Source organism: Zonotrichia albicollis, chromosome 16 (assembly GCF_047830755.1).
Source record: "Zonotrichia albicollis isolate bZonAlb1 chromosome 16, bZonAlb1.hap1, whole genome shotgun sequence".
NCBI lineage: Eukaryota > Metazoa > Chordata > Aves > Passeriformes > Passerellidae > Zonotrichia > Zonotrichia albicollis.
Genome location: NC_133834.1, coordinates 2,182,791 through 2,200,078, shown reverse-complemented (window position 1 = coordinate 2,200,078; position 17,288 = coordinate 2,182,791). Strand labels below are relative to the sequence as shown.

Here is a 17,288-nt window from a genome sequence, read left to right as displayed (position 1 = left end):
GGGACCCCTGAGGAGTTTCCCCAGGCGCTTTCCCGTACAACGTCGCCCGTGCCCGGGGGCCGATCCTGCCTCGCTCCGCACTGGCGCCGGGGCCGGCTGCGAGGAGCCGCGCCAGGAGGGAGGAAGGAAGGAAGGGAAGAGGGAGGGAAGGAGGGGAAAAGGGAGGGAAGGAGGGGACGGGCAGCGCCGCGTCCCCCCCGCCCTCAGCGCGGCCGCGCCTCGGGGCCGCGCGCGGCCGCCGGTTCCGCCTCCTCCGCCGCCTCCCCGCGGCCGCCGCCGCCATGTTGGATGGTGCGTGTGGGTGTCAAGCGCAGCCCGCGGCCGCCGGGCACCGGGACACCGGGACACCGCGCCCGCCCCGCGCCCGCAGGTCAGCGCGGCTCCCGCGGGCCGCGGGACGGGACGGGACGAACGGGCGGGCGGCCCCCGCAGCGCCGCCTTTCCCCTCGGCGGGGCGCGGGGTGGGCGCGGGAAGGGCCCCCGGGGGTCCCCGCGGGGAGGGCGCGGGGCCGCGGTCGCCTTTGTTGTCGCCGGTGGGTGGCTGGGCGGGCGGCGGCGGGGACGGGCCGGGCCCCCGCGGGCCCGGCTTCGGGCCTGGCTCCCGATGGGCCTCCCGGGGCTGCGGGGGATGGCGGGGCCTGCGGGCTCGGGGGGCTCCCGGCGGCGGCGGCGGCGGCGCTGGGGCGGGGGGGCTCCGCTCCGCCCGGTCCGACCCCCGCCCCGGCGTTGTTCGCCTCCATCGTGGCGGGGCCGGGGATATTTTGTTGTATTTTCAGTGCTGTCGTTGTTTGGGAGATGTGTGTTAATGCTTTTAATGATTTTTAAGGGTCTGTTTTATATAGGGGGCTTGGACTAGATGATCTCCAGAGGTTCCTTTCAACCCTGATAATTCTGTGATTCTGTAATATTCTCTCTCTCTCTCCCTATATATATTTACACCGATACATACTTATATATATATATATTTTAAATTTTTTACCTGCAGTACCTGTGATGCTAGAGATTAGGGTTGGGTAGTCAGCGAGCTGTATTACATTATTGCTGTGAAATGTATTGAAACAGTAATTATCACAGGCTGCCCGCAATGGAAGTCCCCTATTTTAAAGCCGTAAGGCTTTAATGTAAATGTTAAAATATTCATGTTAAGATTTAAAGCTCTAAGGCTTTAAGACTGGTAGCGTTTGGTCTCAGTTTTATGGGTGTGTAATGCTTCCCCCTCCCCCTTCTCAAGTACGGTATACTGATCTGAAAAGCCAAGTGAGATTTTAAATTGGACATATTTCTTGTTCTCATCTATTAAGAAAATAACCTGAATTATCTACATGCTCATCCATTTTCAACAGGAGGCCTAAAAGACTTGTTAGGATTGTGAAGCTGTTGCAGATGTTACGGGCTGTAGAGTCTGACTTGAGGAGTTCAAAATGCAAATCAGGCCACGGGATTAAGTTTTATTATTCTCTCCACTGAAATGCTTGTTTTATGGTAACACAGAACTCTTGCATAATTCCAGTGTGTTGCTGTGTTTTGTGAGACACAAGGTCATAGGAAATTGTATTGTTGGGGTGTGAAATGTGGGATGAATGATTTTTTTAAAATCAGAAATATATTGTAATGGTATCTTTAGCAAAATGCAGCCTGTTTAGGAGTTACTTCTAAATATGTTTGTCTTGGCTGATTCTCAGATGTGTTATTTTTGAACAAACTCAAGTGTAGAGTTTTATTGGGAGGAATCAAAACTTTTGATAAATTTTCCTTTATGGACTCCAAGTAATGGTAAACTAGCTCGACAGAATTTCAGAGATAAACTTCCCCATATTAAATATTTAACCATGTTATCAAAAATTATCAAGCAGAAATGACCCATGAGTGTGCATTCCTGAAGGCGGATTCTGATAAGGCCAAATTGACTGTGGGCTCCATTTGAGGAAGTTTGGCTTGGGGGTGCTGATGGTAACTTCCTCTATTCCATGGAGTTACTCTGCAACATTTCACCTGTGTCACAACAGCTCTCTGACACAGCAGCTTGACTTGTACATCTGCTGAGGAATGGAAATTGTTATCAGCCTTTGAGAAATGCAGGGCAGCGCTCCCAGGATCTTTGAATCCCAGAATGGGACGGGTTGGGTTGGAAGGGACCTCAGAGCTCATCCAGTCCCACCCTGCTGTGGCAGGGACACCTTCCACTATCCCAGGTTTTTCCAGAAATGGTCCAGCCTGGCCTTGGGCACCTCCAGGGATCCAGGGGTGGCCACAGCTTCTCTGGGAACCTCCCCACCTTCCCAGGGAGGAATTCCTGCCCAGTATCCCATCCAGTGCTGCTCTCTGGCAGTGGGAAGCTGTTCCTTCTTGGCCTGGCACTCCAAGCCCTTGTAAATAAATATTCTCTCTCCATGGACTTCTGAGAAAAAGCAGACTTGTTCCCTAGGTAGAAGCTAAGCAGTGGTGGGTAATATTTGGGTTATAAAAATGCTGTTTATGAGTTACCTGATGGGTGTGGAAGGAGCAGAGGAGAGAGCCCTGCCTGTCAGATAGCCTGGCTGGTGATGTTCATGTTGGCTTTCACTTGCATTTATTCTACAGTCACATTTAATGAAGGGTTCACAAACATCTGATGTCCAGTGTAATGCAGGCAGCAGAAATGAATTCATCTTGCACTGACCACATCATTATTTACATAACTGGTTAATCATGCTAGTTTTGTTCCAGCTGTCAGCCATTTGATTGCTTTAAAACTTGGAGCTTTTAAGAAGCCTCAAATCTTGGATCACTGCTGGGAAATGCCAAAGGCCTAATTTGTTACTTCATAAAAATGCTGATAGTCTCTCTTGATACAGAAATCGGGGTTTTGTTTCTGTGGTTGTTGTTTTTTTTTTTTTTCCTTTAGAGAGAGAGAGAACAATCATTAAATGATAATCAGTTTAGGGGAAATACATTAAAGAGTAGTTATGATGTTCCTGATCTTGCTTTTCTTAGGTCTCCTACGTGGGATGGGGAAATGACTCTGGCTTTTGCTTGGTGTAGAGGAATATAAGTTACTCTAATACCTTTCTTTAATGACTGGCACTCAGGAAGCAACTTCCCAGTCTTGCAGGGCCATATTTGCAGAGTGCTAAAGTGTCCCTTGGGATGTTGCTAATAGAAAATGAAATGTGCCTGCTTTGTAGGAACGCCTGTAATGTTCTTTTCCCACTTTGCCTCGCTCTGATCTGTGCGGGGAAAATATCGAAACGTACCAGCATCCTGCTGGCTTAAGTGCTTCAAAGAACAGCAGGTTTTTGTGTGTTTCAGTAGCCTGGCTGCTCATTAAGGAGGCAGGAGACTCCATGGAGGAGAACAACACGGGTTGCTGTGCTCTGGAATCAAACCCGCCGGGGCTGATTGTGGTTGTGCTGGCGTTGGTGTGCTGCAGGTTTGGTACAGGCTGGGCTGTGCTCAATGGCAGACCCTGGAAAGCCTGAGTTAATCACTTCAGCTGTTGGTACAGGACTGCTTTCCTGTTCTGCGTGGGGAGAGAATTCAGAGTGGTTGAATGTGAGTGAGTTCAGAGACTCTGGGCCTCAGGATGGATCTAGAACTCAGTGGCTCTTGGGCTGAGCCTCTCAGTGAGCGGTGCAGCAGGTAGAAAGCTACAGGAAAACTGGTATTCTGTATTTATAATTTTACAAATAACAGTTTTGTCTCTGGTTTCCAAATTTGGGGTTTGCTTCATTTTATGATGCTGCTCCATTGATAAAGGTGAAGTTGTTGGGTCAGAAGGTTCTGTGGTGTTTTCTGTAGGTAACCAGTGGTTGTAGGCAGAGTTTAAGGAGAGTAGCTTAAGTTACCAAGATTGGGTTCTGTGTAAATATCTAATAGTGAAGCTTGTATGAATAATGATACTAATTAGAAAATCAGTATAGAAGTACTTTGTGTTTGTTCATTGCACTGGCACTGAGGATGTCTGCAGAATTCCATTTGTAATTCACTATTGTTCCTTTCTATATGGAAATACAACTTTGAGTTATGCTAGCAAGACGCTTTTCCTCTGTATAGATAATTTCCAGCTCATTTTTCTGGTATGATTACAAAAACTGAACTTGAATTGATCTCAGAGCCAATACCCTGTGTTACATTAATTGTTAATAGTGAGTCTCTGTGTTTGCTGTCACCCAGGGCTGTTAACATCAATGCCTCTAAGCGGTGCCTCCAGCTTGTGTTCAAGGCCAGGCTGGGCTGTTCACGCCCCCTGTGCCTGGGTTTGCCAAACGCAGCCCTGAGCAGGCGGGGTGGGAGCTCAGGCTCGGACAGGTCCTGCCGGCAGTGGGGGTGCAGCTGCCTCTGGGTGAGACCGGGGCCAGCCCTGCCTGGTGCAGCTCCGCCTTGCAGGCTCCCTGATCTGGGTTCTGTGCTGGAGGTGGCTGGGGAGCTTGGAAGGAGTCTCAGACACACTCTTGTTTTGTTGTTGTGATCCATACAAATTGTGTTCAAGGCACAGTTTTCCTTCCACCGTCAGAAGTAGAGCTCCCTGAGCTGTCTGGAGTGATCAGCTGAAATTTGTGTGTGAGACCTCTGCAGTTTCCTTCCACCCTCTTCTTGTTCCTTCCTTTTCTTCTACCTTGCTCCTGCCTTTCCTTCCACCTTGTTCCTGTTATTTCCTTTCCTTCCACCCTGCTCCTGCTCCTTCTTTTCCTTCCACTCTGCTCCTTCTCTTGTCTTTTCTGTCACCCTGTTCCTACCTTTTCTTCCACCCTTTTCCTTCCATTCCTTCCACCCCGCTCTTTCTCCTTCCTTTCCTTCCACCATGTTCCTTCCTTTCCTTCCACCCTGCTCCTTCTCCTGTTTTTCTTTCCACCTTGTCCTGTTCCTTCCTTTCCTTCCACCCTGCTCCTGCCTTTCCTTTCACCTTGTTCCTGTTATTTCCTTTCCTTCCACCCTGCTCCTGCCCCTGCCTTTCCTCCTATGCTGCTCCTGCTCCTTCCTTTCCTTCCACCATGTTCCTTCCTTTCCTTCCATCCTGCTCCTTCTCCTGTTTTTCTTTCCACCTTGTCCTGTTCCTTCCTTTCCTTCCACCCTGTTCCTTCTCCTTCTTTTCCTCCCCCCCTGCTCCTGCCTCTCCTCCCAGAGCAGTTTTCCCATGTTGTTTGCAGTGCCTGAGCCTCTCATGTCACCATCCAATAAATCCTAAATGCTCATGAGGTCCAGGAGAGTTTGGAGGGTGGCCCAGGCAGGAGAAGGCCTCTGTGCTGTTTCTCCTGGCTCTTTGAGGCTTTTTTGTTTCTCAGAATGCAGCACTCAGTGAACAATACTCATACAAATTAAGTAATAAATTATTGTTTTGAAAGTTCAAAGCTGCTTATGAGTTTAAAGCCACGCCAGACACCTTAGTTAGAGATGTTTTATGTTCACCCTGCCAGACAGAAATCTGAAGACTCCCTTGTCTTGTTTGCTTCTCAGTATTGCAGGAGTTATGGCCAATTTTGGGGACTGGAGTTTTAGAACAAATCACTAAAATTCATGGTGGAGTCTGGGGGTCATGGCTAAAATTCAGCAGCCAAACACTGATTTAATTTCTCTCCTGTGTAACCTCATAGAGACTCCCCTGCCCTTCTGGAGATGTCACTTACATAATGTGATGGCTTCTACACTCCACCTGGGAGTTTTCATTATTTAAAAGCAGAAACCCAGGCAAAGCCAGCTACTTCTGTTGGATGGGTTTGAGTTTTGCCACCAAGAAATGCTACAACAGACCTGGTACCCCTGCTAGGGAAAAATACTAATGATGGCTGGGATGTTCTTTTACGTTTTTATCTTTATTCTCCCAAATCATATTAATTTCTAGACTTAACATCAATTTAGTAGTTTCTGAACCTTTGCAAGGGCAATGGTCTTTTCAGAGCTTTGCTAGAACAAAGACATTTTAAGAATCTTAATAGAGAATCGTGTAATCTTATTACAACTGCTCGTGTTTAAATCACTTCCTTGTACTTAAATAACAATCTGTCACCAGCTATTTCTTGATTGTAGTTTTTGTCAGTTGCAATTTATCCCCCTCCCTGGTTTGGTTGAAGTTTTTTTCCCCCCTGATTGTGCAACCTTTAGGTTGGCAAAGCTCCTTCTTTCTCACCCAGTTCCTCTGAGTCCACTGGGAGTAATTGCATGAGTAAATTGCTCAGTGGTGTAAGAGCTGTGCAGTTCACGAGTAAAACCTTTGTGGGACAAACCCCTCTGAAAGAACTGAACCAGACAGTTCTGATATTCCTCAGGGAGAGACCAAACAAAATCTTTTTAAAGGGATGGCAGCACAAGGAATCCCTCAGCTCTGGGTGGGAATTCTGTTCCAGGAGGTTCCTCAAGCATCACCTCAGTTTTGTCATTCTGATTTTTATTTATTTCTTTCTTTTTAGTGATGAGGATTTCTTCAGCCAAATCTGTTGACCCAATTGCTGCTGAAGCTGCTTTCCTACTGCCTTTCAGCTCTGTTTGGACAGGGATGAGGCTTGTGACAACAGCAGTAAGGCAGAGATGTTTGCTCTAACCTATGAAATCAGGCAGAATTGAAGATCATTAATTAATCCTTATCTGCAGAGCTGTTCTAACACGCCTGTTCCCTGGTGGGGATGGTCAAGCACAGCGTGCTCTGCCACGTGCTGCACGCAAAGGAAAGCACTGCAATTGCTAGCTGGAAAACACAACTTGAATATTTTTAATTATTCATTTCATTAATCAGAGGAGCACCCTCCCATTTTGTGCCATTGCTGGGTTGTGACTGGTAATGTCTGGTTAGAGGCTCCTTATCAGGCATTACCCTCAGTGTTCACATCCAGGGAAGATCTGATGCATCTTTAAAATGCCCCTGGCCAGGTATTTAATTATTTGATGAAAACTCTTTCTCTAATGACCACTGGAAAGCACAAACTCCCCTCTGTTGTATTATCTAATGAAATATTTGCCTTCTGAGCCCATCCTGCCTTCTTGCAGGGGTTTGATTGCTTCTTGCAGTGTTCAGCTGCTTGCAGTGATTTTTTTTTTGAAGGATGGAATGCTTATTACCTGTGAGAAGTGTTACTATATTTTGCTGCTGTTGTTGAGCAGAGTTCATGAAGTTAAACTTTGTCTACCAATTTAGAAGAGTTTCTCAGAAAGTCAAGATAATGCTCTGTTGGAATGTTTTCAGATAAACAGCATAGGTGACAGACTGCTTTTCTTAGGAGTATGCAAATGCAGATCAGAAATCAATATTTAATACTGTAATTTTGGAGAATATTTTCAATTTGTGCATATTTTTAAGGCAGAAATTTCTATCTGCTGCTCAGAAGAACAGCATGACTGTCCTTGCACCAGGCTATGATTGTGGTATTTCATACTTTTTCAGCAAAGCTGCTGCTTTCTGAAGATTTTATTGGTACTTGGGTGACTCCTCTGAAAGATATTTATGTTTATATGTTTACTGGTTCTCTTGAGAAGCTTTAATAAGGAAGTAAAATACAGGAATGTTTATAATTGCTTTGACTTGGCTTTCAGAATTCTTGTAGAGAAGCTGAAGTCTAAAAGCTCCAGTACAGCAAAATCACTTTTAAACTGGTTTATTGCAGAGAAGCACTGAGGTAAATCATCAAAGGATTTTTTTAGTCTGCAAAACTGCTTAAGTGTTGTGTTTAAAATTTACAAATCGCTGCCCCCTTTGTGAGGCAGACTGAAATGTCTGGCTCTCTTTTACGTTTGACTACCTAGTGAATAATCTGCTTTTGCCTGGCCTGCTGCTTTAAACACACTGAGAGCTGCAATTGCCATTTTGGTGTCACAGTAGTGGCTGTGGATATTTCATTTCATCATAACACAACCATAGGATGCCTCCAGGAGTATTTACATGGCTTTAAAAGTCAGGACGTGTTTTATGCAGGAGATGGGGAATTTTGGGGAGTGCTCTGCTGAAATGGTGAGGAGTGAGGAGCAGCAGGAGAGTTTTGTAGCTTGTGTTTATTATTGTGGTTTTAATTGGCTTTATGGGGGGGTTGTTGTGGATCAGGCAGAATGTGAGCACACCTTCCCTCTGGGGGGATCCCTGGGTTTTGGGGCTGTTTGCTTTCAGGTGTGAGTGCAGGAAATGCTCCAACATCCTGGATGCAGGAACACTTCTGTTCTCTACGCTCTGTGCAAAATTGAAATTGTGTCTGGATGCTTTGGCTTCCAGCCAGGCTTTTAATCTCTGCTTTTTTGTGTCAGCTTGGATAGTGTATAGAATGCTATAGTGCCTTTTCCTGGCCCTGGAAATGCTGATTTTTAGTTTTATTTTAAGAAGGGTTTTCTTTTTCTTATTAGAAGAAAAATAAACTTGAAAGGAGGAGGAAAGCCTGTGCTGGTTTGTTTTTGGTTTTTTTTTTTTCTTTTTCATTTGTTGTTGTAGTTTATGCTTTACAGAAAGACCTCAAATGTTCTGTCAGAGCTTTATCTCTTGTCTCACAAATTCAAAATTTAGAAACGGGGCAGAGCAAAGGGGTCTCAAGGAAGGTAATTTGGAGTGAGAGAAGGGGAAAATTAAGAACACATTCAGTGCCCATTTATGTGTGAAATGGATGTGCCTTTAGATGCCACAAGGCTTCTTCTTATCTCTTCTTTTTTGTGTCAGCTTGGATATTGTATATAATACTATAGTGCCTTTTCCTGTCCCTGGAAATGCTGATTTTTAGTTTTATTTTAGAAGAAAAATAAACTTGAAAGGAGGAGGAAAGCCTGTGCTGGGTTTTTTTTTTTCTTTTTCAGTTGTTGTTGTAGTTTATGCTTTACAGAAAGACCTGAAATGTTCTGTCAGAGCTTTATCTCTTGTCTCACAAATTCAAAATTTAGAAACGGGGCAGAGCAAGGTGGGGAAGGGTCTCAAGGTAATTTGGAGTGAGAGAAGGGGAGAATTAAAAACACATTCAATGCCCATTAATGTGTGAAATGGATGTGCCTTTAGATGCCACAAGGCTTCTTCTTATCTCTTCTTTTTTGTGTCAGCTTGGATAGTGTATATGATACTATAGTGCCTTTTCCTGGCCCTGGAAATGCTGAGTTTTAGTTTTATTTTGAGAAGGGTTTTCTTTTTCTCATTTAGAAGAAAAATAAACTTTATAGGAGGAGGAAAGCCTGTGCTGGTTTTTGTTTCTGTTGTAGTTTATGCTTTACAGAAAGGCCTGAAATGTTCTGTCAGAGCTTTATCTCTTGTCTCACAAATTCAAAATTTAGAAATGGGGCAGAGCAAGGTCAAGAGGGGTCTCAAGGTAATTTGGAGTGAGAGAGGGAGAATTAAAAACACATTCAGTGCCCATTAATGTGTGAAATGGATGTGCCTTTAGATGCCACAAGGCTTCTTCTTATCTCTTCTTTTTTGTGTCAGCTTGGATAGTGTATATGATACTATAGTGTCTTTTCCTGGCCCTGGAAATGCTGAGTTTTAGTTTTATTTTAGAAGAAAAATAAACTTTATAGGAGGAGGAAAGCCTGTGCTGGGTTTTTTTTTTCTTTCTTTTTCATTTGTTGTTGTAGTTTGTGCTTTACAGAAAGACCTGAAATGTTCTGTCAGAGCTTTATCTCTTGTCTCACAAATTCAAAATTTAGGAACAGGACAGAGCAAGGTGGGGAAGGGTCTCAAGGTAATTTGGAGTGAGAGAAGGGGAAAATTAAAAACACATTCAGTTCCATTAATGTGTGAAATGGATGTGCCTTTAGATGCCACAAGGCTTCTTCTTATCTCTTCTTTTTTGTGTCAGCTTGGATAGTGTATATAATACTATAGTGCCTTTTCCTGTCCCTGGAAATGCTGAGTTTTAGTTTTATTTTAGAAGAAAAATAAACTTTATAGGAGGAGGAAAGTCTGTGCTGGGTTTTTTCTTTTTCATTTGTTGTTGTAGTTTATCCTTTACAGAAAGACCTCAAATGTTCTGTCAGAGCTTTATCTCGTCTCACAAATTCAAAATTTAGAAATGGGGCAGGGCAAGGTGGGGAGGGGTCTCAAGGTAATTTGGAGTGAGAGAAAGGGAGAATTAAAAGCACATTCTGTTCCCATTAATGTGTGAAATGGATGTGCCTTTAGATGCCACAAGGCTTCTTCTTCCATCCAGCTTGACCAGCCTTTTGTCAGAACTCCTGTTTTAAGTATTTCAGTAAAATCCGGTGACTTTGGCATTCTCTGCCTGCCTGGGAACGCCGGGTACGAGAGGATTTAGCCCCGCCTGCCTCTCCCATGCTAAACAGATGCAAATGAGCCCCCTCCCTCCAGCTGCCTGTCCTCTCCTCTGCGTTCCATTGTTTGCATGAAAGCTGCTCTGGTGCCAACTCCCAGCCCAGAGGGCAGGTGAGAGGAATTAAAAAAATCCCAGATTCCATGAACAGAGCGTTTGGAGCTTGTAATGTCATCCCTGCACACAAAACAGTCCCAGCAGCTGCACAGAGCAGAGGTTTGGCACAAAGGCAAACATCAAAGTGGCGAGAAAAGAGGAGTTTATTTAAAATATTGCAGAAAGACTTAAAAACATTGGTGCTCACCTATGAGAGCTATTAAAAATTAAAGAAGAGCCTTTGAAGGCAAGCATTAAAGATTTAATAGTATTAATTGAATGAAGCCGTGGGAGTTGAGGATGTGCAGGCACATGTGTGAGTGCATGTTCTGTGTTAAGGCAGCAGAGTGCTGAGACCTCAGTTGGCTGTGCTTGCTCTGGAAGGGCTACCTTAACAAACCCTAATTATTCTGGGGTTAATTAGAGACACCATTAGGGCTGAGAGTGTAAACACAAGGAGGGGACTTGGAGAGAAGGAAAAGTGCAGAGCCCACCAGCCTTGGCATCCCTGGGCAGGGCAAAGCAGACAGGGTCCTTCCCAATCTACATTTAAGCATAATTTTGTTTATATCATTAAGGCTGATTTTTTTTTTTTGCAAGAATAAATTCCTTTTCCTTTGTTGTGAGAGCAGTAACTTAATACTGTCGTGCTCCAGCCACAGGTATGGGCTTTCTTTTGGCAGCTGAACTTCCGTGTTACTTGAGAATTATTTTCTTTTAAGACTAGCTGATTTTGGGAGCTTTTTAGCTTTTCTTCTGCTTCAAACTTTCACTGTTAGGAAAACTTGTTGGAGGAAGAAGTTTGTCTGTAAATAGACACAAAAATAAAATCGCAGTTCAGCATGATTGCAGTAACCTGGTGTGGAGGAGGGGTTTTTGTTTTTTGGTTTTTTTTTTCTCTTTGCAAATTAAATACTCAATTTAAGGCTTAACATATTTGCACATTAAAAAGCAGGGAAAAAACCAAATTTTTGTATCATTTCTAGAAAGAAAGAGCTCTGAAAGCTCCTTGCAAGGTGGCTTGGCAAGGGAGGACATGGAGGATTTGATGGCTTTGGGAATCCTGGTGTGCAGAGGCACCACCAGAGCTGAGGGAGATCTCAATAAATTCATTTTTCCTCCTTCAGGGAGGGCAGGGTTGGGTTGGGTGAGCCCTTCCTGCTGCAGATGTAGTTACCAAATGATTCAGCACAGTGCCCACGGATTGGAGCAATATTGATGAATTCATTCCTGCTCCCTGATGGATGTTAATGGGCCAGAATTTCTTCTGTGCATTTGGACTAGGTGGAAAGCTCTTGGAAAAAAAAAAATCATAATGAGAAAATGGAGTGGCTGAGTTTTTAAGCCACTTTTGTGTTCTGCTTTAAATGGGAATGTTTTTAATGACTTGCATGAAAACAATGGTGAAAACAAGAATCACCAGGCAGCTCTGGGAGGGACAGGGAGGAGCAGAGCTGCACCAGGGATTTCTTGCATTTTATTCAACATATCCCAAAGCACAATCACTGCTTTGGAAACAGAGGTGGGTATTGCCTTTTCCATGTGGATTCCTTAGGAGATCTCTGCAGTCCCAAGGCCACGATCCAGCTGCTGCTTGCAGGGTATCAGAGCTGAGGGGTAGGAGATGTTCTCTGCAAGAAAATGACCTTTAATGAAGGAACAGGCACAGATGCTTTTGAGTAACAAGTCTTTGTCATCCTCTTTGAAACGAACAAGCTGCCTCCCACTCAAATCATTTTCCGTCTAAATATCCAGAATAGATAAAAGAGTAGGTAGAGTTTTGCTGCTGGAGGATGGATTCAGAAAACTTGAGGAATTGTTATGCTGACAGCTGAAAATTTCTGTATATCTGCATAGGAGAATGTGAGATTCACTGGCATTTTCAAACCAGTTTATTTTTTCTTAATTCCACAAAAATCAACAAAATCATAATACAATAATAACTAATATTTTATTTATTACAACAAGGATGACTCTTTTTTGGGCATGAATGAAGGAATTGGAAAGTTTGAAGCAGAAGAATGAGGCAAAATCCTTATGTCAAATGTGCTCATATTAAAAAAAAAATCTTTAAGTGATTCACTTCCATCAAAGCTGAACTTAAAAGTACAGCTCAGAATCAGGAACTGGGGCACCACAGAAGTTGACCAAAGAGAATTATTTTTATATGATTCATTATTCTTGAGTTCTGTTTCCTGGGAGCCGGAATGCAGTGTGGATCCAGGCTGCTGGTGGCACAGCTGGCACCTCTGCTCTGGAATTGCAGGACACGTCAGACAGGTCTGAGAGGAACAGGGAGACAGCTGGGTTGGTTTGGGAGGGATTTTGGAGCCTGTGGTGTGTGCAGTATGAAAAGATAAGAGAGAGAGATATGGAGGAGTCAGAGGGAAAGGTGAACATTTGGTGTTGCAGGACAGAGCTAAAATCAGGGTGGGAAAAGGGCTGGGCTAAGATTTTATGAAATTTGGTAATTTGGAGAGTGAAGGACCAAATTTCCTCCTGGAATGTGGAATTGCTTTGTCCTCAGGCAGGAAAAGGAGATTTCCCAGAACCCCAATGTGCAGTCCTTGCACAGTCACCAAGTCCCGAAGCTGAACCATCAACTGCAGCTCCGGTTTGAGCTCCCCAGGAGCAGCCTGGCCCTGGGAGCTGTAACTGGAGGCTGCTGGTGAAATGCCTGGTGCTCCCCGTGTTTGGGGGGTTCTGTGCAGTAATTGGAGTGCCCCTGGCATGGATGGGTTGGGTGTTGTGGTGTGTGACAGCCCCAGCCCTGGCTGTGCCCCTGCCTGCGCTGTGTGAGGGCTCAGGCTCTGGGGCTGTCCCTGCTGTGGGGCAGCAGCTGGGGAATCCCATCCTCACTGCTCCTCTGAGCAGCAGATCCTGCTCTGGAGCCCTGGCTTGGGCCAGAACCTTCCTGATGGGAATTTAGCTGCTAGAAAATGGAAAAGTACAAAACCATGGCTAATTCCAAGACCTGCACAGATAGCAGTGTCCCTGGGCCTAGCTGTGGTATAATAACAAACAGTGAAAGAGATATGAGAAAAGAGAGATGTAACCCCTAAGGAATGAGGAAGAGTTGATGGTATAGTTTAACCAATAGATTGCTTGGCTTACAGAATATTCATGAGCTTATTGCTCGCTGTATAAGTGTCTGATGCTCTCTTCAATAAACGGAATTTGCTGATCACTCATATTGAGTGTCTGAGTCTCCCCTCACCGACAAACGGCTCATCCCTGACAAAGGCCCTCATTTCTCTGTGACACCTTCCTGCAGGGAGGATTTTGGGATGTGTTTCCCACTTTGCAATTTTACAGCAATTTATTCCCAAAATCCCACAATGGTTTGGGTTGGAAGGGACCTTAAAGCCCATCCAGTGCCACCCCTGCCATGGCAGGGACACCTTCACTGTGCCAGGCTGCTTCAGCCACATCCAGCCTGGCCTGGGCACTGCCAGGGATCCAGGGCAGCCCCAGCTGCTCTGGGAGTCTGTGCCAGAGCCTGCCCACCCTCCCAGGGAAGGATTTTTGTGGGGGCCTGAATATATGTTGTATTGTGGGATCTGTGTGGGTCCGAGTTGCTCCAAACGAGCTGCAGCTCGTTTGGAGCAACTCGGACCCACACAGATCCCACAATACAACATATATTCAGGCCCCCACAGATTTTCACCTTAACTCATGAGCAGACAGCTCATGGACCTGAATTTCTGAGCTTTACAGCAATCTGATGTTTGCTCTGATAGCTGAATTAAGACATTGTGGTGGCTTTTCAAGATGATTGTGCAAAATCCGGTGGCTGTGAGGGAAGGCACTTGAAATTTTATGCCGTGAATGGACATTGATGAATGTAAGTAGGATATTAAATCAATCTCTGTTTTCTTTGCAGGCTTGTAGTTTGTGCTGGCAGGAAGCACACTTAATTAAAATGGAAAAAATAGTGTTTGGATGTATGGACAGGTATTCTTGGCATCTTGTACTTCTTGAACAATCCTTTTCCTTAGAAATCCATATCATAAAATGAAAGTATTAATCCTTCAGCTTCTCCCAGTAGTAACATGGAGAGTTAAAGTGTTTTTCCCCCTAATCTTTGTCATGGTGAGCATTTGCCTCTGGCCTAGTGAGTGTATTAATGTGGTTTCATGTCTGGTGTGTAGGAGGATGGGAGAAACTGCACTTGGTGACGTTTGCTTCATGTTAATAAAAGTGCAAAATCAATTTAGTTAATGAAATCATCAGGTAATTTTAAGTAGCAGGTATCTTCCCAAAATACATCCCCAAAATACGGAGTCTGATACGTGAGCACACATTTAGGTGAATATGAATTTTAAATATTGCAGTTGTGTAGGAAAACACTGGGGCTTAAAGAAGGGAGCTGACATTTGTATTTTTTGCAGTTCTTCCTGAGTTCAGGATGATTTCAGCAGGTGCCTGTCACCCCATAACAGCCTAAGTGACAAGGCTGGACTTTTCTAATTAGTAATAGATTCTGAGGCACATCCTCTGGCAAGAGTGCTGGGTATCCTCTTTCCTTCCAAAAGGAAAATGTGAAAGGAGAGAAGCTCCTGCTGCCCTTAATTGAGTTGAAAATACAATTCAGGTATATTGGGTAAGCTGAATTTATTTCAGGTTGTCAAGACACACATTGGGTGGTCTCTTTATTTTTTTCAACTCAATTAGTGAGAAAACAGATGAAATACTTTCCTTGAAGCAGGTAATCCCCAGAGAACAAATTCCTTTGGGGAGTTTGGGGAAGATTTTCACTGCCCTGTTGGATTAATGTGCATTTGGCATTTCTGCTTCAGTGTGTAATGGCCTGACCTCACCCTGGTGTGTAATTCTGCAATATTCTGATATTCACTCACACCTGCTGCATGGAGCATGGACTGAGATGTGCCCATGTCAGACAGTGCCCTTTTCCTGACCCAGAGATGGGGTCACTGAGAGGAATTTTAAAAACTTTTATTCCATTTTCGGTCTTACGAAAAGGGTGAGACAATACAGATGTTATAATTCACACCATCACAATCAGAAGTTAACTATTTCCTAATTACAATAGATTATATTGTATTTTAATGACAATATAAGAGTTTCTTGGTCTATCAGCTTTAGCCACACCATGCTGTAGATGCTTTAAAGCCAATAATCTAAAACTAACCCTTGTGGCTCCTACTGCAATGCATCTCTCATTGTTCTATTTCTCCAAAGTATTTATCTTAAATACCAGTCTTTAAATTTAGTCTTAATACTCTGCAAAGTCTTATGGTCTTATCATAGAAAACCAATCAGCCAATTTAGATTGATCAATAACCTCTTAAACAAAAAAAAATTTAAATATTCTTAAAAAATTAGTAAGTGAACAACTACAAAAAAAGGACATCAAGCCTGCAAACATGCCCAGAGTGCAGGTGGCACTGTGGGTGACACCTGACCTGGCTGGAGAAGGAGGAATGTGTTATTTTTAAAGAGCTGTTGTCAAAGCTTGTAATCCTAAAATTAGCTCCTGGTGCAGGTCGGATTTGGGTCGTGGTGGTGATCTGCAGGTCTGGCAGAGCTGTCCCTGCCCCAGCCCTTCAGGCACATTTACTGCCCTGCTGGCCATCGTTCCACTGCAAGGGCCAGGGGAGCTGAGGGGACAGAGCCCCACAAGGACCAGGGGAGCTGGGGGAACAAAACCCCACAAGGGCCTGGGGAGCTGGGGGGACAAAACCCCACAAGGACCAGGGGAGCTGGGGGTGACAAAACCCCAAAAGGGCTGGTGGAACTGGGGGTGACAAAACCCCACAAAGGGCAGGGGAGCTGAGGGTGACAAAGCCCCACAAAAGCCAGGGTATCTGGGGGGACAAAGGCCAGGGGAGTTGGGGGGACAAAACCCCACAAGGACCAGGGGAGCTGAGGGTGACAAAGCCCCACAAGTGCCAACAGAGCTGGGGGTGACAAAACCCCACAAAGACTGGGGGAGCTGGGGGGACAAAACCCCACAAAGACCAGGGGAGCTGAGGGTGACAAAACCTCACAAGGGCCTGGGGAGCTGGGGGTGACAAAGCCCCACAAGGACCAGGGGAGCTGAGGGTGATGGAACCCAACAAGGGCCTGGGGAACTGGGGGAACAGAGCCCCACAAAAACCAGGGGATCTGGGGTGACAAAGCCCCAAAAAGGCCAGAGGAGCTCAGGGTGACAAAGCTCCACAAAGACCAGGGGAGCTGGGGGGACAAAACCCCACAAGGGCCTGGGGAGTTGGGGTGACAAAACTCCTCAAAGACTGGCGGAGCTGAGGGTGACAAAACCCCACAAGGGCCAGGGGATCTGGGGTGACAGAACCCCACAAGGGCCAGGGGATCTGGGGTGACAGAACCCCACAAGGCCAGGGGATCTGGGGTGACAAAGGCCCAGCAGCTGTGGCTGGCAGGTCCCAAAAGGACGTGCCCAGGTGGTGCTGCTGTGTGAGGCAGGTCAGGGATTTGCTCCTCACCCCCCCTTCCCATCCACTCAGAGAAATGAGCTCCCCATGGAGCTCAAATCCTGGGAATTTAAGGAGACCAGGAGTAACAAAAGGTGCTGTGGGGAAAACAGAACCAGATTTGTGTCTGTAAATCTCTTTTAGAGCTAAAAGTCTGCTCAAGCTGGAGCTGCTTTCCCTCAGTGAGGCTGAGACAGGACTGGAAAACCAGTGCAGAATCAAACCCTGGCACTCATGAATATGCATAAATTTGAAGGAGAATTATCTTTCAGCATTAACTCTTTAAATAAAGAAATAATTTGGCCACCTGCTGTCTGTGAAAGCTGACCTTGTTCTCTCATTTGTAAAAGGGAGTGGAAAGCTTCCAAAACTTTGAATTTTGAACCATTTCCTCTCCTCAGAAATTACACTGAAGACAAGCATTTAAGCTGTGAAAAATGGAGCTGAAACCTTTCATCTGGAGTTAACCCTGTTCTCCAAACCCTTTGCCAATCTGTATTTGTAACTCGTTTCCTAAATAATTTTGAAGCTTGAGGAA

General features: G+C 45.1%; 1 protein-coding gene across 12 annotated transcripts in view; it reads left to right on the top strand.

The window, feature by feature from the left end:
- Positions 1-202: 202 nt before the first annotated feature.
- Positions 203-17,288, top strand: part of EPN2 (epsin 2) — a 51,096-nt gene continuing 34,010 nt past the window's right edge. For 11 of the 12 annotated variants that reach the window (XM_074553226.1, XM_074553220.1, XM_074553225.1 and 8 more), the window contains exon 1: positions 203-370. The gene's annotated coding sequence lies outside the window, so the exon portion shown is untranslated. Of the gene's footprint in view, positions 371-6,383; positions 6,491-17,288 lie in introns of all 12 variants that reach the window. The other variant, XM_074553227.1, reaches the window with a different exon arrangement.